At 40.5% G+C, this 25,880-nt stretch overlaps 1 protein-coding gene across 1 annotated transcript in view; it reads left to right on the top strand.

Annotated features, from left to right (window-relative positions):
- Positions 1 to 25,880, top strand: part of LOC131995810 (uncharacterized) — a 103,028-nt gene that overhangs the window by 42,563 nt on the left and 34,585 nt on the right. The gene's annotated exons all lie outside the window — the stretch shown is intronic.

Below are 25,880 nucleotides of genomic sequence, written 5' to 3'. Positions count from 1 at the left end.
AACATATTTCTATATAGCTGCTAGGGGTCATAAGATATCCATTTTTCCCCGGATTTGACGAAAGGTGGTTTATATATATACCCGAGGTGGTGGGTATCCAAATTTCGACCCGGCCGAACTTAACGCCTTTTTACTTGTTTTTTTTTTTTGTAAATTTAACACAAACATATGCAATTTTATAAACATGTTAATTTTTATACACTCAAACAAATGTGTTATTCAAAACAGCAAAAAAGTTTGATAAAACAGCAGTTTTTTCCACATAAATCACACCAAACTGAGACTTTTTCTGGATGCATTGGTAGCACTTGCAATGCTTCTGGCTGATCTTCACTTCAAAATCGGCAATTCTGCTTACGTACCCATTGATCCAACAATTAACTTCGTCGCTGATGAAAAAGAAGCGCACGATGAATTTTCTTAACAGAGCACGCATTTTGATTATAAAATTCAATAATTTGCACGCGTTCTTCGATTATAAGACGATTCTTGGTTAAATTATAAACCAAACTGAAAATGTTTCACAGTGAAAAAAAAAATACGAAATATGCGTGAGATGTTTAAACCAGTGTTGCCAAAACGATAATAGCTAAATAATCACCCTTTAGAGGGCTGCTATAAGTTTCTGGCCTAGACAACACCAAGTGTTTTCAGGTACAATCTGTTATTTCCATTGGCAAGTTTAAAATTTTCTAGCACAATCGTACTCAGAACGTTTTGCCGTACGGCATGTTAAAAATAGAACATTTTCGTGCGACGATTTTTAAAAATTTTCGGCCAGAATATTCGCGAAAGGATTGCATGGATTAACTTAAATCCTCAGCAATATCGAAAAAAAAACATTTCATACCAAATTGCATTCAAATCCGTTGAAAGTTGTAGTAACTAGGCCCTAATAAGGATAGATTAGTTTAAAACGGCAGTCTGCCATCAGACTCATTTAGACGTTTTCGCCCATTGTGATACCACAGGAACAGGAGAAGGATGATGCCTTCTAGTTCCATCAGTTGAACCATCCAGATCACTTTAAAAAAACCAACAACTTGCGAATGTTCTCATCCGCTAAATCAGAGAAGATCTCAAAGAAATTAGAACCTAAAGTGGAAATCCTTCACACACACAGCATATAAGTTCTATAATTTCTTCTTCATCGATATCCTCACAGCTTCGGCAAATGTTGTTGCTGGCAACCTTCAGTGTGTCAGCATGTTTACCGATCAGACAGAGAACTGTCATGACGGACACAATGACTGAGACGACTGTTGCAGCCAGCAACCTCTTCAAGTCCAGATTAGGCCACATAATTTTGGAATGCTCACAGCCCCCCTTTTGTGGTCATTTATCATTCATTGTCCTTCAATCCTGAACCTGAAGACTTAGCTAACATGTCATGTCTTCATGGAGGACTGTGACTTCCAAAAGGATTGTGACTTCCACAATCAGATGGTCGTTGAGAATGGTAAGGAGCCGTCCTCTTACGCCAGAGTGACAAGAAAGCACAACATGGATGAACTGACTTATGAAGTCATCAATATCGGCTGTACATCCGGTAGGATTCTACCAGATCATCGGTCCCAAGTGGAGGATCTGGTTAACGATCGAATTTTTGAAGATGTGTGGAACTCTGTAGAGGGTCCACCTATACAAATGATAAGCTGCGAGTTTAGAGGTGACATCTTTACGCTGCGTTTTGCGTCGGCGGAAGGCATTGATACCGTCAAACAGCTCGTCAGAGGTATTCACGCTCCCTGGGAGGCCGCAAAGTTCGACCTGTTGAGAAAGATGAATATCCCCCAGCTCACAAAAGCTGCGGTCTTCATCAAGGAATGGGGCAGTAAATTTGCGACGGAACGCATGTTGTGATTCTTGGGCAAGCAAAACGAAGGTTTGGTAGCAAAGAAGTGGGAGGTCTTCCACAGGGAGGAGAAGGAGAAAAGAACTCTGTTTGTGGTTTGCATTTATCAAGTCTCTGTGACAAGTTTGGCTAAGACTAAAGGCATGGCGCTCTACGGTAGCAAAACTGTCTTTTTCAAGATTGGGAAGACTAGGATAGGCAGAAATTTTCATTCTGCGACATCAGGCCGTGCAGTGGCAGGTGACTCAACACCGCCCAACAAACAGGGGGCCGACAACGAGACAATCACGGCATCTCTCAATATTGGAAAGACTAGGAGAAGCAATGATCCTAATACTAAAATATCAGGCAGTGCAGTGGCGAGTGACCCAACACAGCCTAACAAACAGGAACCCGACGACAGACCCATCACCGACTTCAATATTCGGAATACTGGGATAGGTAAAGTTCCCAATATTAACACATTAGGCAGCGCAGTGACAGGAGACTCAATGCAACCCAAAGAACAGGGAGCCGATGATGGTAGCATCACCTACTCCTAAGAAGCCCATTTACTTAAGATTTGAAAGGCTAAGATAGGCAAAGATCCTAGTATTGAATCATCAGACAGTAGAGGGAATGGAAACTCAATAAAGCTTAATGACCCAACCCTGGACCAACGGTGGATCCATTACCGACTTTATAAAAAGTCGGAAGACTAGACTAGGCAAAGAACCTAAAACGTCAGGAAAGTCAATGCAGTCTAAAGAACAGGGATCAGACGATGAGATCATCACCTACTCCCAAGATGCTCATTTACTGGAGGACCACTGATTGAGGTAATCCAGATAAACCTCCTCCGGAGTGAGACTGCTACACACTCTCTGATGGAGAAAATCAGCAAGGGCAATATTCATATTGCCTTAATTCAGGAGCCATGGATGACCCGGAACAAAGTTTCTGGACTGAACCATATCGACTACCAATTATTCTATGCTAACACTGGTACTCAGGCAAGGACCTGCGTTATTTGCCATAAAAATTTGAATTATATATTCTCTCCAGAGTTGTCAACGTCGGAACAGTGGTGAGACAGGGAGACGGTGGAGCATCACTTTATCCGCCTTTCGACTCTCCGACACCGCCACCCACGTCGGAGCTGCAATGGCTGGTGGGGAAAGCAACGTAAACAGGAAACGAGGTACTAATAGCGTGCGATGCGAACTCTCACCACATTTCGTGGGGTAGTACCAACACTAATAAGCGGGGCCAAGCCCTGGGAGAGTTCTTGAATACTAACGACCAAATAACACTTAATATTGGTAACACCGCTACCTTTAGGGAGGAGGTATTAGATGTGACGATATGTTCGAACATTAGGTTTAGAATAGCACGGTCACCGCCGAATCCGATAAGCTTCCGGAATAAGTTGAAAACCAACTGGACAAAATTCGGTAGGCTACTCTGAAGAAGACTTGGGCAAGATAATTTAGATTGTCGAAGCATAGAAGACATTAACGAAAATGTCAACAGGATTAAGACTGCACTGGTGGGGTACTTCGAAGATAGTTGTCCTCTTCGGGAAAGGAAATCAGCCCAAGAAAAACCCTGGATAAGCGAGGAGATTCGCAATATTGGGAAAGAGGTCCGCAGACTTTTTAACGGAGCACGACGTGAAAAGGCGGAAGTTTATTGGGATATGTATTACACACGGCTCAAGGAATACAATAAGATTACCAGAGTGGCAAAACGTGCCTCCTGGAAGCTTTTCTGCGAACAGGTCGATAGCATTAATGACGCCGCCAAGATAGAAAATTTTCTCTCAAGAACCCATGTCCAAACTGCTATGCCAAAAAGTACACACTGGCGGTATGCATTGACAATGTGCGGACCAAACGTTTCCTCATTAAGACGATTTCGATATCCGACAAGGTCAAATACTTACGTGTTATCTTGGACAGGAAACTGAATTCAGGACCGTACTGAGAAGGCTCACAGATGTTTGGCGCTATGTAGACGTGTCTACAGGAGGGTGATCTTACCAATACTTACTTACCCCTCAGTAGTTTGATGGACTGCTATGGAGAAAAAGTGCAGCATACGGGCCATACAATAGGTTCAGAGAACATGTTGTCTAGGCATAGGCGGAGCGATGAGGACCACGCCCACTAGGGCACTGGAGACTATTCTAGATATCAGACCCATTTACATAAAGATTAAGTGTGAGGCAGCCACTGCGGCTATGAGACTTAAGGCGATGGGAGAATGGATTGAGGATGGGAGCAGCTCATACCATAGCGGCATAATCGAGGCGACGATAGGAAACCTGGAAGGAAGGGAAGAGGTTTCCGATCGGATACCTGAGATGAACCTTAAAGTCGAGTACGAGGCACTGCTGCCATCGGCACAGTCTTGGATTGATGGATCCCTAGTATTGCCATCTGGAAGATCATGTTTCACGGATGGATCAAAGCTAGAGGACAGAGTGGGCCTGGGGGTTTACATTGAGAACCCATGGACTGAGATCTGTTTTAGACTGCCTGACCATACTACGGTCCTGCAGGCGGAGATGCGGGCGATCACGGAATGCGTGAAGTGGTGTGGTGCTTTCGCGAGGACGTTGAGTGTGATCATCTTTACCGACATTAAAATTGCCATAAGGGCAATAACAAACAGGACGGTAAGGTAACGAACAGTTATGCAGTGTAAGGAGATTAAGGTTTTCGCGGAGTATGGCAAAATCCGCATCGTTTGGGTACCGGGCCATAACGGAGTAAGGGGAAATGAAAGGGCAGACGATTTGGCGGTGAAGGCCAGAGGACTGCCGTCAATAAACATGCATAACCCGAAGCCTTTCGGGTCGACGCAGTCCGAGTTAAGGGAGTGGGCGACGAATGCGCATGCAGCATTGTGGAACAGCGAAACGGTCGGTAGGACGGCGAAAATCATAATGGGGGGATCTAGATCATGAGAAGTCGAGGCTATTACTGAAAGGAAGCAAGAAGGTAGTCAGTATAGATATTGGTATCATAACGCGACACATAGGACTACGAGCTCACTTATGTAAAATCGATGCAGCAAGTGATAGCATGTGTAGGGCATGCGGGGAAGATGATGAGACGTTGGAGCATTTCCTTTGTCATTGCCCGACTTTCGCGTGTAACAGATACCGGCACTTAGGTGGAGACACAATACCAGACATAAACCAACTTAGGGGAGTGGTATTGAAAACAATTAAGGATTTTATAAGTAGCACGGAATTCCTAACTTAAAATTTTCTTTCTAGAGGTTACTTTATAGTTTTTAGTGCGCACAACATGCTGATTACTGGCTTAGGTGTATGTCCAGAGTGGCATGGGGCGGATTAATATATGCACCCTCTTTTCAACCTAACCTAACCTAACACCACTACTGTGGTACAGGGTATTATAACTTAGTTCATTTATCGGCAACACTCTGAAGGAAGAGAGATAGATCCATTGATAAATATACGGATCTACTCGAAATCACTTTCTGATTCAATTTAGCTATGTCTGACTGTCTATCTCTCCGTCTGTCCATGTTAATTTGTGTACAAACTACAGGTCGCAGTTTTCATCCGATCGTCTTAAAATTTAATACAGGCATGTTTTTCAGCCTAGAGACAAAGCCTATGTATATTTGAAAAATTCGGTTAAGATTTTCATATAGCTCCCTTATATATGTTCGTCCTATTTGCAGTAATATTTCAATAAAATGGTCATTTGTAAACCGACTCCCTCGAAATTTGGCAGGAAGGATTTTCTTACGACTCTCAATACCTGAGAAGTTTGCTAGAAATCATTTCAAAATTAGATATAGCTCCCATATATATGTTCGTTAGATTTTGGGTAATTTGCAATAATGTTGTTAGAAACTTCAACTCCTACATGATTGACGTCGGTTCTACATTATTGAAAGCACCTTCAATGTCAAGAAATGCTACCATTGTATTTTCCTTGACAGCGAGAGAATCCTCTATGCAGACGACTAGGTCGTGAAAGGCTGTTTCAATGGATTTGCCTTTACTATATGCTCGCTGTTGCCTAAACAGGCGATCTCCAAGAATCTTTGCCATATGATATGTTTCTCTCAACCTCTCAAGAGTCCTTATCATAAAGGATGACCGACTGTCATAGGCGAAAATCTTTCGCTTTCGTATGGTACGGTTTCCTACTTTTGCAATGACAATGAACTTTGTGTCCCTCCCACAGGCTAAAATTTTACGCAATGTCTTCTACTATGGTCTCAAACATTCAAACCATGTATGGTCCGAAACGTTCCATAACCTGATATGGCTCCAATAGGATGCCATTATCCTTTGTTTGATATACCAGGCAAAGGTCTTGACAAATGTGAACCATGGTGGAGGGTACATCGGATTCGGCTAGGCCGAAATTACCACGTTTTTGATTGTTTTTTTTTTACATAGTAGATTTTGTCAATTTTTATACCCACCACCGAAGGGCTATATTCATTTTGTCATTCCGTTTGCAACACATCGAAATATCCATTTCCGACCCAATAAAATATATATATATATATATATTCATGTCCGTCCGTCTGTTTGTTGCAATCACGCTACAAAAAGATATTGGGCTGAAACTTTGCACGGATTCTTGTTTTATCCGTAGGCAGGTTAGGTTCGAAGATGGGATATATCGGACAATATCTTGATATAGCCCTCCTATAGACCGATCCCTCGATTTAAGGTCTTGGGCCCATAAAAGCGCATATATTGTCCGATTTTGCCTAAATTTGGGACAGAGAAATGTGCCAAGCCCATAAAAGGCGCATTTATAATCCTATTTCGCTGAAAACTGACACAGTGCCTTATGTTAGGCTTTACGACATCCGTGTCGTATATGGAAGTAAGGAAGGAAGGAAATTTTTCATAAATACTTGTTATTAGTGTAGGTCGGTTGGGATTGCAAATGGGCCAAAATGGTCAATGTTTTGATATAGCTGCCATATAAATCGAACTCCCGATTTGACTCCTGAGCTTCTAGATGGCACAATTTTTATACGATTTGGTGAAATGTTGCACGTAAAGTTTCGGTATAACTTCCAACAATTATGTACGGTTAAAATCGGTTCATAACTTGATAACGCTGTCATATTAACCCATCTTCCGATTAGACAATAAGCTTCTAGAGGGCGCAATTCTTATCCGATTTGGCTGAAATTTTGTACATGTTGTTTTGGCAACAGTGGTAAGTATGGTCTAAATCGGCTCAGAATCGGATATAGTTGCCATAAAAAGCGATCTCCGAATTTGATTTCTTGAACATCTGGAGATTTAGATTATCGCTCCATTTGCCTGAAATCTTAGGGGTGGTATTTATACCCTACACAACCTCAGTGATACAGGGTATTATAATTTTGTCCACTAATATGCAACGCTATGAAGGAGAAGAAGCTAGACCTATTGATAAGTATACCGATCGGCTTAGAATTATCGGCTTATTATTATCTCTCGGTTTTAGGTTTTGGGGCCAGAAAAAGCGCATTTATTGTCCGATGTCGCCGCAATTTGGGACAGTGAGTTGTGTTGGGCCCTTCGACATCCTTTTTATACCCTCCACCATAAGATGGGGGGTATACTAATTTCGTCATTCTGATTGTAACTACTCGAAATATTCGTCTGAGACCCTATAAAGTATATATATTCTTGATCGTCGTGAAATTTTATGTCGATCAAGCCATGTCCGTCCGTCTGTCCGTCCGTCCGTCCGTCTGTCTGTCGAAAGCACGCTAACTTCCGAAGGAGTAAAGCTACCCGCTTGAAATTTTGCACAAATACTTCTTATTAGTGTAGGTCGGTTGGTATTGTAAATGGGCCATATCGGTCCATGTTTTGATATAGCTGCCATATAAACCGATCTTGGGTCTTGACTTCTTAAGCCTCTAGAGTGCTCAATTCTTATCCGATTGAAATGAAATTTTGTACGACGTGTTTTTTTTTAATATATCCAACAACTGTGCCAAGTATGGTTCAAATCGGTACTTATATAGCTGCCATATAAACCGTTCTTGGGTCTTGATTTCTTGAGCCTCTAGAGGGCGCAATTCTTATCCGATTGGAAGGAAATTTTGCACGACGTGTTTTGCTATGATATCCAACAACTGTGCCAAGTATAGTTCAAATCGGTCCATAACCTGATATAGCTGCCATATAAACCGATCTTGGGTCTTGACTTCTTGAGCCTCTAGAGGGCACAATTCTTATCCGATTGGAATGAAATTTTGCACGACATATTTTGTTATTATATCCAACAAATGTGCCAAGTATAGTTCAAATCGGTCCATAACCTGATATAGCTGCCATATAAACCGATCTTGGGTCTTGATTTCTTGAGCCTCTAGAGTGCGCAATTCTTATCCGATCAGAATGAAATTTTGCACGACGTGTTTTGTTATGATATCCAACAACTGTGCTTAGTATGGTTCAAATTGGTCCATAACCTGATATAGCTGCCATATAAACCGCTCTTGGGTCTTAACTTCTTGAGCCTCTAGAGTGCGCAATTCTTATCCGATTGGAATGGAATTTTGCACGACGTGTTTTGTTATGATATCCGACAACTGTGCCAAGTATGGTTTGAATCGGTCCATAACCTGATATAGCTCCCATATAAACCGATCTTGGGTCTTGACTTCTTGAGCCTCTAGAGGGCACAATTCTTATCCGATTGGAATGAAATTTTGCACGGCGTGTTTCGTTATGATATCCAACAACTGTGCGAAGTATGGTTCAAATCGGTCCATAACCTTATATAGCTGTCATGTAAACCGATCTTGGGTCTTGACGTCTTGAGCCTCTAGAGTGCGCAATTCCTATCCGATTTGGCTGAAATTTCGCAAGACGTTTTTTATTTTTACTTTCAACAACTATGTCAAATAAAGTACAAGTCGGTTCATAACCTGATTTAGCTGCCATATAAACCGATCTGGTTTTGCCTAAGAAGAGATGCCGGGAAAAGAACTCGACAAATGCGATCCATGGTGGAGGGTATATAAGATTCGGCCCGGCCGAACTTAGCACGCTTTTACTTGTTTTTCAACTTTTTTAAGTTTGATGCTTTTTTTGTAAAAGTTATTGCTTCCAAAATGGAAAAGAAATTAAATTTGTTGTTGTCCAAGAAATCGGGTTTTCCTTACACATTTAGATCTTTTTAACTGTAGTGGCTTTTTCTCTCCCTAAGTCTTCGACAAATACACCATACACATGTAACAAGGAAATTGTAAACAAAATTGTCTGGATGAAGGCATAACAAAAATTCACAAATGACAATAAACTTTTTCCCACCGTCCCTCCTTGAACACACTGAAAAATACCAAATAAAGCCCTAATCAGTATACACAAGTCCAATTACTAGTCCCATATAACCAAATAAGCAGAGAGAGCTAGACCCCTTTTAGAGCCTGGTTACCCTTTTAAAAACAACTTTGCTCGCAAAAACTCAGCTGTCAAAGTTGAAACCTCCACCCTTTGGAGCATTTTAGGGTTATAAACACTGGACACTATTGCAATGCACTTTAGCTTTGCAAACAGCCATACCGTCCAACCATTGCTCTAGTTGAGGATGTGGAAGCGGGTTGTCTTGGAAAAAGAGACAATGAAGAAAAAATCTTGATTGTGGGTTAAAATGCAATTTATTTTTATGGTTAAAACTAACCGAGTAACATGACATTTGTCAAAGATATGCAAAGGCCGGAAGAGGTACATAGGAGAACAGGTTACGCTGTAGAAAATAGGAGAAACAAGGAGAGGGTGAGAAAACTTAAATATTTAAATATTGTCCAAATATTTTTATAAAATTTAATTCGGTTTAAGAGAAATAAGCTGGTTGGGTGAAACAAGCATGGAAACATAGTCGAAATAAAAACAAGTGGAAGCGTGCAAAGTTCGGCCAGGCCGAATCTTATATACCCTCCACCATGGATCGCATTTGTCGAGTTCTTTTCCCGGCATCTCTTCTTAGGCAAAACAAGTAAAAGCGTGCTAAGTTCGGCCGGGCCGAATCTTATATACCCTCCACCATGGATCGCATTTGTCGACTCCTTTTCCCGGCATCTCTTCTTAGGCAAAAAAGGATATAAGAAAAGAGTTACTCTGCTATTAAAACGATATCAAGATATGGTCCGGTTCGGACCACAATTAAATTATATGTTGGAGACCTGTGTAAAATGTCAGCCAATTCGAATAAGATTTGCGCCCTTTGGGGGCTCAAGAAGTAAAATAGAGAGATCGATTTATATGGGAGCTGTATCGGCCTATAGACCGATTCAGACCATAATAAACACGTATGTTAATGGTCATGAGAGAATCCGTCGTACAAAATTTCAGGCATATCGGATAATAATTGCGACTTCTAGGGGTCAAGAAGTCAAAATCCCAGATCGGTTTATATGGCAGCTATATCAGGTTATGAACCGATTTGAACCTTATTTGACACAGTTGTTGAAAGTAAAAATAAAATACGTCATGCAAAAATTCAGCCAAATCGGATAGGAATTGCGACCTCTAGAAGCTCAAGAAGTCAAATCCCCAGATCTGTTTATATGAGAGCTATATCAGGTTATGGACCGATTTCAACCATACTTGGCACAGTTGTTAGATATCATAACGAAATACTTGGTGCAAAAATTCATTCAAATCGGATAAGAATTGTGCTCTCTAGAGGCTCAAGAAGTCAAGACCCAAGATCGGTTTATATGGCAGCTATATCAGGTTATGGACCGATTTGAACCATACTTGGCACAGTTGTTGGGTATCATAACAAAACACGTCGTGCAAAATTCCATTCCATTCGGATAAGAATTGCGCCCTCTAGAGGCTCAAGAAGTCAAGACCCAAGATCGTTTTATATGGCAGCTATATCAGGTTATGGACCGATTTGAACCATACTTGGCACAGTTGTTGGATGTCATAACAAAACACATCGTGCAAAATTTCATTCTGATCGGATAAGAATTGCGCACGCTAGAGGCTCAAGAAGTCAAGACCCAAGATCGGTTTATATGGCAGCTATATCAGGTTATGGACTGATTTGAATTATACTTGACACAGTTGTTGGATATCATAACAAAACACGTCGTGCAAAATTTCATTCCAATCGGATAAGAATTGCGCACGGTAGAGGCTCAAGAAGTCAAGACCCAAGATCGGTTTATATGGCAGCTATATCAAAACATGGACCGATATGGCCCATTTACAATACCAACCGACCTACACTAATAAGAAGTATTTGTGCAAAATTTCAAGCGGCTAGCTTTACTCCTTCGGAAGTTAGCGTGCTTTCGACAGACAGACGGACGGACGGACGGACGGACGGACGGACGGACGGATGGACAGACGGACGGACATGGCTAGATCGACATAAAATTTCACGACGATCAAGAATATGTATACCTTATGGGGTCTCAGACGAATATTTCGAGTAGTTACAAACAGAATGACGAAATTAGTATACCCCCCATCTTATGGTGGAGGGTATAAAAAGATATATAAAAAAAGATTTGCTATGCTATTAGAGCGATATCAAGATATGATCCGTTTTAGACCACAATTAAATTATATGTTGGAGACCTGTGTAAAATGTCAGCCAATTCGAATCAGAATTGCGTCCTTTGGGGGCTCAAGAAGTAAAATAGAGAGATCGATTTATATGGGAGCTGTATCGGGCTATAGACCGATTCAGACCATAGTAAACACGTAAGTTTATGGTCATGAGAGGATCCGTCGTACAAAATTTCAGGCAAATCGGATAATAATAGAGGCTCAAGAAGTCAAGATCCCAGATCGGTTTATATGGCAGCTATATCAGGTTATGAACCGATTTGAATCATACTTGGCACAGTTGTTGGATATCATAACGAAACACGCCGTACAAAATTTCATTCCAATCGGATAAGAATTGCGTTCTCTAGAGACTCAAGAAGTCAAGATCCCAGATCGGTTTATATGGCAGCTATATCAGGTTATGAACCGATTTGAATCATACTTGGCACAGTTGTTGGATACCATAACGAAACACGTCGTACAAAAATTCTTTCCAATCGGATAAGAATTGCGTTCTCTAGAGACTCAAGAAGTCAAGACCCAAGATCGGTTTATATGACAGCTATATCAGGTTATGGACCTATTTGAACCATATTTGGCACAATTGTTGGATATCAAAACAAAACACGTGGTTTTCACGTCATTTCATTCTAATCGGATAAGAATTGAGCACTCTAGAGGCTCAAGAAGTCAAGACCCAAGATCGGTTTATGTGGCAGCTATACCAGGTTATGGACCGATATGGCCCATTTACAATACCAACCGACCTATACTAATAAGAAGTATTTGTGCAAAATTTCAAGCGGCTAGCTTTACGCCTTCGGAAGTTAGCGTGCTTTCGACAGACAGACGGACGGGCGGACGGACGGACATCGGACATGGCTAGATCGACATAAAATGTCGCGACGATCAAAAATATATATGCTTTATGGGGTCTTAGTCGAATATTTCGAGTAGTTACAAATAGAATGACGAAATTATTTATATCAAGCTTAAAACCGATTCGAACCATACTTAAGACATCCATTAAATAAGACATCCTTAAAAAAATTGCGCCCTCTAGAGGCTCAAGACGTCAAATCGGAAGGTCGGTTCATATGGGAGCTATATCTAAATATGGACCGATATGGCCCTTTTACAAACCCAACTGAATTCTACTAATAGGAAGAATATTTGCAAAATTTCAAGCGTCTACCTTTACTCCTTCGAAAGTTAGGGTGCCTTCCACAGACAGACAGACGGACATGGCTAGATCGACTCAGTATGTCGAGGCGATCAAGAATATATAAGCTTTATGGGGTGCTAGATCAATATTTCGAGGTGTTACAAACGGAATGACTAGATTAGTGTACCTCCATCCTATGGTGGAGGATATAACGAAAACGGTTGTGGATATCAATGATATACTTCATTTCTGTGAAAGTTCGTTCGACTCCATTCGTTCGACTCCATATGAAACTCGATTTCTTTTGCATGTTCGCCACTGGCATACTTGCAGAAGTCCAGACGCTGAACCCAATTTTCGACGGTTTTCAACCATAAATCGGTCGACACTGCTGCAATTTCGCTTTCGATATTCGTACGAAGTTCATCAATCGTTGCTGGCTTGTTAGCATAGACCATAGACCATAGACTTAACATAGCTCCATAGGAAATAATTTAGTGTTCTCTAAACTTGGTTTCCAATAAATTGACTGTGACATTTACTGTGTGGCTTGTGGCGCCGTCCTGTTGGAACCACATGTTTTCCAAGCCCATATCATCTAATTGGGGCCAAAAATATTCTGTTATCATTGAACGATAGCGATTCCCATTTACAGTAACGTGGCGGTCTTGATCATCACCGAAGAAGTACCGCCCAATGACCCCGCTGGCCCATAACAGAAAACTATGTTCAAAATTTCAGCCAAATCGGACAAAAATTATGACTTCCATGGGCTCATGAAGTCAAATCGGGTGATCGGTTTATATGGGAGCTATATCCAAATCTGAACCGATATGGCCCATTTGCAAACCCCAACGACCTACGACTAGGGCGTTCGAATCAGAATTTCGACTATATACTTTATTTACTTTATGGGGTCTTATTATCATTATTTGGATCATTATTTTGAGGTGTTACAAACGGAATGACTTGAGGTGGGTACAAAATTGTATTGCCATAACCCTCAAAATAGCCTGTTTTTATACCCTCCACCATAAGATGGGGGGTATACTAATTTCGTCATTCTGTTTGTAACTACTCGAAATATTCGTATGAGACCCCATAAAGTATATATATTCTTGATCGTCGTGACATTTTATGTCGATCTAGCCATGTCCGTCCGTCTGTCCGTCCGTCCGTCCGTCCGTCCGTCCGTCTGTCTGTCGAAAGCACGCTAACTTCCGAAGGAGTAAAGCTAGCCGCTTGAAATTTTGCACAAATACTTCTTATTAGTGTAGGTCAGTTGGTATTGTAAATGGGCCATATCGGTCCATGTTTTGATATAGCTGCCATATAAACCGATCTTGGGTCTTGACTTCTTGAGCCTCTAGAGTGCGCAATTCTTATCCGATTGGAATGAAATTTTGCACCACGTGTTTTGTTTTGATATCCAACAACTGTGCCAAGTATGGTTCAAATCGGTCCATAACCTGATATAGCTGCCATATAAACCGATCTTGGGTCTTGACTTCTTGAGCCTCTAGCGTGCGCAATTCTTATCCGATCAGAATGAAATTTTGCACGACGTGTTTTGTTATTATATCCAACAACTGTGCCAAGTATGGTTCAAATCGGTCCATAACCTGATATAGCTGCCATATAAACCGATCTTGGGTCTTGACTTCTTGAGCCTCTAGAGTGCGCAATTATTATCCGATTGAAATGAAATTTCGCACGACGTGTTTTGTTATGATACCCAACAACTGTGCCAAGTATAGTTTAAATCGGTTCATAACCTGATATAGCTGCCATATAAACCGATCTTGGGTCTGGACCTCTTGAGCCTCTAGAGGGCACAATTCTTATCCGATTTGAATGAAATTTTGTACGACGGGTCCTCTCATGACCATCAACAAACGTGTTTATTATGGTCTGAATCGGTCTATAGCCCGATACAGATCCCATATAAATCGTTCTCTCTATTTTACTTCGTGAGCCCCAATGGGCGCAATTCTTATACGAATTGGCTGCAATTTTACACAGGTCTCCAACATATAATTTAATTGTGGTCCGAACCGGACCATATCTTGATATCGTTTTAATAGCAGAGCAACTCTTTTCTTATATCCTTTTTTGCCTAAGAAGAGATGCCGGGAAAAGAACTCGACAAATGCGATCCATGGTGGAGGGTATATAAGATTCGGCCCGGCCGAACTTAGCACGCTTTTACTTGTTTTTTTTAATTTAGCCTAAAGTGGCTGACATAAAATTTTCTCTCACTCACATATCTGACCATTTTGCGCCATTTATCGCCTTTACCTTTGTTGCTCCTCATCTCCCTGTCTATCTGTCTGTCTGTCTGTCTGTCCTTTAGAAAACTCAACTTATCTAAAAGTGCTTGCCGGCCATTGAAGTGTTTCTGTCTGCTTAGCAATTAAATGCCAACCGAGCATTTAAAGTCGACAAAAAGTCGACAATCATCAGGTAATTGCTGCAAAAATCTTTACAGCTGCAACAAATGATAATTGCCAACAACAACAACGGCAGAAATACTAACAACAAAAGCAAGAAAACACCATTTGAAGGAAATGGAAACAGAAATAACTTCCAAGTGCCAATTACTTCAAATTCATAGCAAAACTACCGCTCTTGGGGGCAAGCGCCTTCAGGAAATGCCAGGCAAGAAAATGACTCCTAAGTTGTTAAAGAAGATATACTCGTACATCGCTCTTGCTATGACCTGCCAGGACATATGGATGGTGCTGGTGTATGAGAAGACCATAGAAATTATTTCAGGTTTTTAATTTTAATGATGCCATACAACGAGATGTGGCCATTTGTAGAAGACAGTGGTTTCTAAAGAACTAAAAGGTAACAAATATTTGTTGAATAGAAAGTCTTATACATTTGTATGACCACCACCATGGGATAGGGGATATATGCACATAGTGATTTCGCTTGCAACACATCCACATATCCATTTCCGACACCTATTTCGGATTGTCGTAAAATTCTAAGACAGTTTAACGATGCCCGTGTGTCTGTTCGTCAGTTGTAATCACGCTACAGTCTTTAAAAATTGAGAAATTGAGTTGAAACTTGGCACAGGCTCGTATTTCTTCTATACGCAGGTTAAGTTTTTGAATGGCCCAATGAGGTCTATAATTGCATATATCTACCTTATAAACCGATCTGGCGATTTAGGGTCTTAAGTCCATTAATGTTGCAATTTTTCCGATTTCGCTGAAATTTAAACAAGTAAAAGCGTGCTAAGTTCGGCCGCGCCGAATCTGGGGAACCCACCACCATGGATTCTGCTAAAAATGTATACATAACTAATTAAGTTGAAGGGCATAATTTTATTCTACAAACTAAACTTCAGTCGAACCAGCAAAACTTAAAGCCTGTGCAAACCGAGCAAGGACAATCGAAAGTCATAACAGAACACCGCATGCAAAATTTTAGTAAAATCGGACAAAAAATTGTGGCTTGTAAGGACTCAGGAAGTCAAATCAGAAAATCGGGAGATCGGTTTATATGGGAGCTATATCACGTTATAGACCGATTTGAACCGTATTTGGCACAGTTTTTGAAAGTCGTAACAGAACACCGCATGCAAAGTCTAATCGGGGGATCAGTTAATATGGGAGCTATTTATATCAGGTTATAGACCAATACGGAACGTACTTGGCACAGTTTTTGGAAGTCATAATAGAACTCTATCTGCAAAATTTTAGCTAAATCGGACAAAAAATTGCGGCTTCCAGGGGATACAGAAGCCAAATCGGGAGATCGGTTTATATGGGAGCTATATCAGGTTATAGACCGATTTTGACCATACTTGGCACAGTTGGTGAAAATAATAAGGCAAAGCGGACAAAAATTGTGACTTCTATGGGAGCTTTATCCAAATCTGAGCCGATGTGGCCCATTTGCCATTTCTAATGACCTACACCAATTCTTAATCTGTGCAAAATTTCAAGCGGCCAGCTTTAGGCATTCGACTGCTATCTTGATTTCGACAGGCGGACAGACATGGCTAGATCGACTCAGAATGTCGAGACGATCCAGAATTTATAAACTTTATGGGGTCTTAGACGAACATTTCGCGGTGTTACAAACGGAGTGACTGGATTAGTATACACCTATCCTATGATGGTGGGTATAAAAACAAATGTTATACTTATGTTACACTCATATATAACATCATATGTAACCCTCTTATAGTGTTACACTTTTTGCACTTTCAATCGAATATGTCCATATCGAGTCATTTTAACCAAATAAAATCGCATCCTCGTCTTCGAATGAAGAACTTTCTAGCAATGCATGTAATTTGCCTTTAGCTAAATAAAACGATTTCACTTTTTCCATTTTTATACCCACCACGTCCGTGTGTAACACCTCGAAATATTGAACTGGGAACCCCTCACGAACGTATATATGGGAGATATATCTAATTCTGAATAATGTGCTTGCAGTGGTTCTAGGAGTAACGACTTTTGTCGCAGCTGTAAGAGCGTCGAGGAAGAGACTCTTGAACATCTGTTGTGTGTATGTCCAGCAGTGGCAGTCTGAAGGAGTTCCACTTTAGGTTCTAAACTTTTTGAGAACTTGTCTGATATAGCGGATGCGAACATTCGCAAGTGGTTGGGCTTTTTAAAGAGATCTGGATAGTTAGTTCAACAGTAGAAACTAGAAGGCATCTTTCTTCTCCTGTTCCTGTGGCATCACAATGGACGAAAACATCCAAGTGAGTTTGATGGCACACAGCCACACAAACTTAACCAAACCAAAATCGCGTAACCTTTTCGTAGACATCTACTCCAAACATGGTAATCATAGATTGACTTTACTGAAAGGCAGCCATATAGAGCACAGTACCTTTTTCATACCCTTATTCCTATTAAGCTTTAGCCTTCCCTCACTTTTAGCCTTCCCAAACCACTGTTTCCTTTTAATAGTCTTCCTCGCTGCAACTCCTCTGCTTTATAAGCTGACACGTTCAAATGTTTGTCCTCATTTGCCTTAGGTCCATTATGACCAGGCTAAATTCCTGAGATGGAACATCTTCTGCCACCACAAAAAGACATTTTCTTGTTGCAGATCATTTAGAAAAATATTTGCCCCACCCCCCCAACAAGACTAGTGAGAAAAATGGAAAACACTTAGATTGTGTAAAACGGTCTTTTTTGTTGGAATGTCCTTTTTGGTAGGCAAGATTTTTGAACTTTCAACTGTAAAAGGAGAAAAACCAGTACTTCCTTTTTATTGCCAAGGGAATTAGAAAAAAAATGAAGAAAAGAAAAGACACAACAAAGTGAAACACTGACAAATTAGAGTAGGAAATATGAAGGTTGAAGAAAAAATGTTTCCGAAAAGAGAATTTTGTGTTGATGTTCTGGTATGGGGAACATTTCTGAGATTTATTTTGGAGTCGAACGTTAGGTGCGACTTTGTGAATGTGCCAGAAAATTGCTTTGGCTAAATGCATCATTGAATTTACAACATGTTTGTTCTGGCCAGCAGCATCATCATCTTCACCATCATTATCTGCTGGCTGGCAACAACAAAAGGAGGAAGAACCATTTCATATGGATCTTTAGTTTCTCAAACACCGGCAAAAATGCCTCATATAGTCAAAAGAAGTTTCCAGTTTTTTTTTTTAACAATGAGTAAACTGGTACACTATGAAAAAAATATTTTTTTAGGAAAAATTTGAGCACTAAAACTTGTATATGGGGGTATACTCATTTCGTCATTCCACTTGTAACACCTCGAAATATGCATCCAAGACCAATAAAGTATATATATTCTTGATCGTCATGACATTATAAGCCGATCTAACCATGTCCGTCCGTCCGTCTGTCGAAAGCATGTTAACATTCGAAGGAGTAAAGCTAGGCGCTTGAAATTTTGCACAAATACTTCTTAAAATTTTCCACAAATACTTCTTATTAATGTGGAAGCCACCGTAGCGCAGAGGTTAGCAAGTCCACCTATGACGCTGAACGCCTGGGTTCGAATCCTGGCAGGAATATCAGAAAAATTTTCAACGGTGCTTATCCCCTGCTAATGCTGGCGACATTTGTGAGGTAGTGTGCCATGTAAAAACTTCTTCCCAAAAATGTGTCGCTCTGCGACACGCCGTTTGGACTTGGCTACAAAAAGGATATCACCCATTGATTTGTGAGAAGTTTGCCCCAGTCCCTTAATGGAATGTTCAAGGGCAAATTAGCTTTGCTTACTTCTTATAAGTGTAGGTCAGTTAAGAATGTAAATGGGCCAAGTCGGTCCATGTTTTGATATAGTGGCCATATAAATCGATCTTGGGTCTTGACTTCTTGAGATTCTAGAGGGCGCAATTCTTATACAATTTTCCACGTGGTGTTATGGTACGACTTCCAACAACAATGCCCAGTATGGTCTAAATCAGTCCATAACCTGATATAGCCGCCATATAAGCCGGCTTAGGCTTCTAGAGGGCGCAATTCCTAACCAATATGGTTGAAATTTTACATATGTCGTTTTGGTATAACTTCCAACAATTGTGCAAAGTATGGTCTAAATCGGTCTATAACCTGATATAGCTGCCATATAAACCGATCTTGAGTCTTGACTTCTTGAGCACTTTATTCCAATAAAGTGCTCATTTGTTAACCGATTTTCTCAAATTTGGCAGAAATAATTCTCTTGTTATACCCTCCACCATAGGATGGGGGGTATACTAATTTCGTCATTCTGTTTGTAACTACTCGAAATATTCGTCTGAGACCCCACAAAGAATATATATTCTTGATCGTCGTGACATTTTGACATGTCCGTTCGTCTGTCATGTCCGTCCGTCCGTCTGTCTGTCGAAAGCACGCTAACTTCCGAAGGAGTAAAGCTAGCCGCTTGAAATTTTGCACAAATACTTCTTATTAGTGTAGGTCGGTTGGTATTGTAAATGGGCCATATCGGTCCATGTTTTGATATAGCTGCCATAAAAACCGATCTTGCGTCTTGACTTCTTGAGCCTCTAGAGTGCGCAATTCTTATCCGATTGGAATGAAATTTTGCACGACGTGTTTTCTTATGATATCCAACAACTGTGTCAAGTATGGTTCAAATCGGTCCATAATCTGATATAGCTGCCATATAAACCCATCTTGGGTCTTGACTTTTTGAGCCTCTAGAGTGCGCAATTCTTATCCGATTGGAATGATTCGCACGACGTGTTTTGTCATGATATCCAACATCTGTGCCAAGAATGGTTCAAATCGTTCTGTAACCTGATATAGCTGTCATATAAACCGATCTTGGGTCTTGACTTCTTGAGCCTCTAGAGGGCGCAATTCTTGTCCGATTTGAATGAATTTTGGCACGACGTGTTTTGTTATGATATCCAACAACTGTGCCAAGTATGGGTCAAATCGGTTCATAACCTGATATAGCTGTCATATAAACCGATCTGGGATCTTGACTTCTTGAGCCTGTAGAGGTCGCAATTATTATCCGATTTGCCTGAAATTTTGTACGACGGATTCTCTCATGACCATCAACATACGTGTTTATAATGGTCTGAATCGGTCTATAGCCCGATACAGCTCCCATATAAATCGATCTCTCTATTTTACTTCTTGAGCCCCCAAAGGGCGCAATTCTTATTCGAATTGGATGACATTTTACACAGGTCTCCAACAAATAATTTAATTGTGGTCTAAACCGGACCATATCTTGATATCGCTCTAATAGCATAGCAAATCTTTTCTTATATCCTGTTTTGCCTAAGAAGAGATGCCGGGAAAAGAACTCGACAAATGCGATCCATGGTGGAGGGTATATAAGATTCGGCCCGGCCGAACTTAGCACGCTTTTACTTGTTACTCATAATATTGCTGGTGAGTTATAAGAGTATAAAATCGGTTCAGATTTATATATAGCTGCCATATATGTATATAGCCCCAGTTCTAGAACCTCTTCAAGCACATTTATTGGCCAATCTTGCCAAAATTTTGCACAACGCTTTCCTCAACGACTACCACAATATCCATAACGTTTGTTCGAAATCGATTCAGATTTAGTTAAAGCTCCCTTATATATGTTCATCATATTTTGGGTAATTTGCAATAATGTTATTTGTCAACCGTATTTATTACAGTTTGAGCAAATTTGCTCGAAATTTGATACGGATTATTTAATAACCCCGCTGAAAACACCCGCCGATGTCCTCCAAATTGGTTCAGAATTGGATATAGCTCCCGCATTGTACTAATAGGTTAGTTATAGGGTATTACACAGTCAGCACTGCCCGCCGACCAACTTCAGAGGCCTGCCAAAAGGCCCCCAGATAACCTAGGGCCTTGAAAATTTGCACACAATATTGCTAACAGCTCTACGCATGGCAAATTTCAAAGAAATATTTTTAACCATTCTCACTCGGCATATCTTTTACTAGTTTTTTCGGGCTTCTCCCACTGTGCGCCGTCTTGTTGAAAGAAAACGTTGTCCATATCAACACCATCCATTGTCCATATCAACACCATAAAAAAGTCAATAATCATCTCTCTATTGCGCGTTGTTGAAGAGTGTATCGTTCCTACACCACCACTGTGGTACGGGGGATTATAATTTCAGTCAGTCAGTTCGCTACGCCAAGAAGGAGAAGAGCTAGACCGATCGACTCAGAATCATTTTCTGATTCGGTTTAGCCATGTCCGTCTGTGAGTCTTGTAATCAAGGTACAGATCGTATTTGTTGTCCAATCGTCAAGAAATTTTTCGCATGTCACTTTTTTGACCCAAGGACGAACGCTATTGATTTCGGTAAAAATCGGTTCAGATTTAGATATAGCTCCCATATATATGTATTGCCCGATTGCACTTAACAAGACGATAAAGTTACTGGCAGTCTTAGAGTGTACGCAGTTGAATAAGGGTATCCCTGAAAAAATAGTGATGTCTCTTCGCATCCCTTCGAGGATCAACATAGCAAATACCAAATTGATGGGGATAGGAACATCAAATCTGACACCGCTCACTATAAACGACCATATCATTGCAGACGATGACAACTTCTCCTATCTTGGCATCAAAATAACAAAGGACGGAGGATCAGAGGCAGGCATACACGTACGTATCAACAAGGTTAGAAGCGCCTATCTTTAACTCAACAAAACTCGGAGATAAAGTGACATCTCACATAATACATCAGTCAGAATCTTTAACAGTAATGTGTAAAACTTGGAGCTTGACACAGGGACTACCCGAAAAGTCCAAGTTTTCATAAATGGATGCCTACGACAAATACTTCTCCTGTCAATTTAGAAATCCGGAAGAGAAAATAGACTTCGTTGGGTCATATCTTATGCCGACCGCGCGACGATATAGCGAGAAATGTCCTAGACTGGAACCCGCAAGGACAGCGAGGGAGGGACGCCCGAAAAACACATGGATTCTCTGTAGGAAAAGAAAGTTGGAATCAACCCATATGTCGTGGAATCCAGCCAAGGTTTTGGCCAACGATAGAGCTCGGTGGAGAGAGTTTGTTGATGTCCTATGTTCTATTGGCCATATTTTATCTACGAGTATATATGTATGAAAGAGTTACATGACTGACTGGCTGAAGCTAAAGCTATAATCATGAAATTTTGCACGATTGTTGGTCTTGGGTCATAGGCCCGGGATAAGGCTGGATTTGGTGTTATTCGTATGTTTAGGTACTAAAAAGCAGCGATAAGTACGAAATGGGCTTAAATTAAAAAACGTCTCGAAAAAATAAGGTTTGTTAAAAATGCTTGGAAATTTGTACAGGAAGTGGGATAAATGGTACGTTTAGTACCACAATTGGAACTATTTGGTACTTTCTTTGTAAATAGAACTAGAGCTCTGAATTTTGGTACACCGTGGCAACCTCAACTAACTAAGAGTTTTTGGAAGTTTGTACATTTAGGTACTCAAAAAGGTACGAAAAGGCTTAACTTTCTACAGAGCGGATGATTAGAGGTAGAATTTTGAAATGTTATTTCAAAAACATCTGGTGCAAAAGGATGAGGGCGAAAAGAAGCAAGTAAAAGCGTGGGAACCCACCACCATGGATTCTGCTAAAAATGTATACAAAATAAATTTTGTTGTAGGGCATAATTATACCCTCCACCATAAGATGGGGGGTATACTAATTTCGTCATTCTGTTTGTAACTACTCGAAATATTCGTCTGAGACCCCATAAAGTATATATATTCTTGATCGTCGTGACATTTTATGTCGATCTAGCCATGTCCGACCGTCCATCCGTCTGTCTGTCGAAAGCACGCTAACTTCCGAAGGAGTAAAGCTAGCCACTTGAAATTTTGCACAAATACTTCTTATTAGTGTAGGTCGGTTGGTATTGTAAATGGGCCATATCGGTCCATGTTTTGATATAGCTGCCATATAAACCGATCTTGGGTCTTGACTTCTTGAGCCTCTAGAGTGCGCAATTCTTATCCGATTGGAATGAAATTTTGCACGACGTGTTTTGTTATGACATCCAACAACTATGCCAAGTATGGTTCAAATCGGCCCATAACCTGATATAGCTGCCATATAAACCGATCTTGGGTCTTGACTTCTTGAGCCTCTAGAGGCCGCAATTCTCATCCGAATGGAATGGAATTTCGCACGACGTGTTTTGTTATGATATCCAACAACTGTGCCAAGTATAGTTCAAATCGGTCCATAACCTGATATAGCTGCCATATAAACCGATCTTGGGTCTTGACTTCTTGAGCCTCTAGAGTGCGCAATTCTTATCCGATTGGAATGAAATTTTGCACGACGTGTTTTGTTATGATATCCAACAATTGCGCCTAGTATAGTTCAAATCGGTCCATAACCTGATATAGCTGCCATATAAACCGATCTTGGGTCTTGACTTCTTGAGCCTCTAGCGTGCGCAATTCTTATCCGATCAGAATGAAATTTTGCACGACGTGTTTTGTTATGACATCCAACAACTGTGCCAAGTATGGTTCAAATCGGTCCATAACCTTATATAGCTGCCATATAAACCGATCTTGGATCTTGACTTCTTGAGCCTCTAGAGTGCGCAATTCTTATCCGATTGTAATGAAATTTTGCGCGACGTGTTTTGCTATTATATCAAACAACTGTGCCAAGTATGGTTCAAATCGGCCCATAACCTGATATAGCTGCCATATAAACCGATCTTGGGTCTTGACTTCTTGAGCCTCTAGAGGGCACAATTCTTATCCGATTTGAATGAATTTTCGCACGACGTGTTTTGTTATGATACCCAACAACTGTGCCAAGTATGGTTTAAATCGGTTCATAACCTGATATAGCTGCCATATAAACCGATCTTGGGTCTTGACTTCTTGAGCCTCTAGAGGGCACAATTCTTATCCGATTTGAATGAATTTTTGCACGAAGTATTTCGTTATGATATCCAACAACTGTGCCAAGTATGGTTCAAATCGGTCCATAACCTGATATAGCTGTCATATAAACAGATCTGGGGATTTGATTTCTTGAGCTTCTAGAGAGCGCAATTCCTATCCGATTTGGCTGAAATTTTGCATGACGTATTTTATTTTTACTTTCAACAACTTTTTCAAATAAGGTTCAAATCGGTTCATTACCTGATATAGCTGCCATATAAAGCGATCTGGGATCTTGACTTCTTGAGCCGCTAGAGGTCTCAATTATTATCCGATATGCCTGAAATTTTGTACGACGGATCCTCTCATGACCATCAATATACGTGTTTATTATGGTCTGAATCGGTCTATAGCCCGATACAGATCCCATATAAATCGTTCTCTCTATTTTACTTCGTGAGCCCCAATGGGCGCAATTCTTATACGAATTGGCTGAAATTTTACACAGGTCTCCAACATATAATTTAATTGTGGTCCGAACCGGACCATATCATGATATCGTTTTAATAGCAGAGAAACTCTTTTTTTATATCCTTTTTTCCCTAAGAAGAGATGCCGGGAAAAGAACTCGACAAATGCGATCCATGGTGGAGGGTATATAAGATTCGGCCCGGCCGAACTTAACACGCTTTTACTTGTTTTATTCTAATACCAAACTTCTGTGAAACTAATAAAAATTAAAGCTTCTAGGAACAGAACAAGGATGATCGAGAGACCGGTTTACATGGAAGCTATATCAGGTTATAGACTGATTTTGGCCGTATTTGGCACATTTGTTTGAAGTCATAACAAAACACTACATGCGAAATTACAGCCAAATGGGACAAAAATGGCGGCTTGTAATGGCTCATGAAGTCAAATCGGGAGATCGGTTTATATGGGAGCAATATTAGGATTTAGAACGATTTAGACCGTACTGAGCGCAGTTGTTGAAATTCACAACAGCTTGCCTGTACATTTTGGGTGACCAGAAGATTATTCACAATCATACATTTAGGTACTAAAACATACAAAATGGGATATTCTTTACGAATCGAACTAGGGCACTCAAGATTAGGATACGGTTACACCTTGACAGTAAATACAAGGCGGTTAGAAGATTTGTTTTTAATTCGTACTTTTATTTACAGATGGGGACAGAGTTCTGAAATTGTAAATAAAGGACATCAAACCTATTCAGATGTTTTCGTCCATTGTGATACCACAGGAACAATTGAAAGAGGATGCCTTCTAGGTCCTACCGTTCAACCATCCAGATCGCTTTAAAAAGCCCAACAACTTGCGATTGGTCATATACGCTAATTCAGAAAAGTTCTCAAAGAAATGATAACCTAAAGTGGAACTCCTTCTGTCTGCCAATGCGGAACACACATACAGCAGATATTCTATAGTTGAACAAATACACACACACTCATCATTGTGTGCGTGCACAACATAGGCCCATAGACTAGAGAAAAGTGAGCATATGTGTTAGTGTGCCCACCATTGTTCTATAGTTTCCTTCAAAATGTTTTTCTATCAGACAGTGACCCATCTGTCCAGCCACAATGTCCAGAGTAGAGGTGAGCACGTGATTCGTGAGATGTCACTCGTAGGTGATTTATGAGTGAGATCCACATCTAATCACGACTCTCTAGACACTCACGAGAAAATCATGACTAAAGTTTAAAAAAATTACGAAAAACAAAATTTTTGCATGCCCTCAAATCATTTGGTATTTTAACTGTCTACAGATACAAAAAAATTAAAAGAGCAAATAAGTGGATATGTAGCGCTGATACATTTTGTGTATTTATATTCGAACATAGCTGTTAGATTTGAGACGCATGGAAAAAAAATTATTATTCTCTGAATGGAAAAATTTTGATTTAACCATGGCACGTGAGTCGTGATTATCTC

Source organism: Stomoxys calcitrans, chromosome 1 (genome assembly GCF_963082655.1).
Source record: "Stomoxys calcitrans chromosome 1, idStoCalc2.1, whole genome shotgun sequence".
Classification (NCBI taxonomy): Eukaryota; Metazoa; Arthropoda; class Insecta; order Diptera; family Muscidae; genus Stomoxys; species Stomoxys calcitrans.
This window is presented reverse-complemented; position numbering and strand designations above follow the sequence as displayed.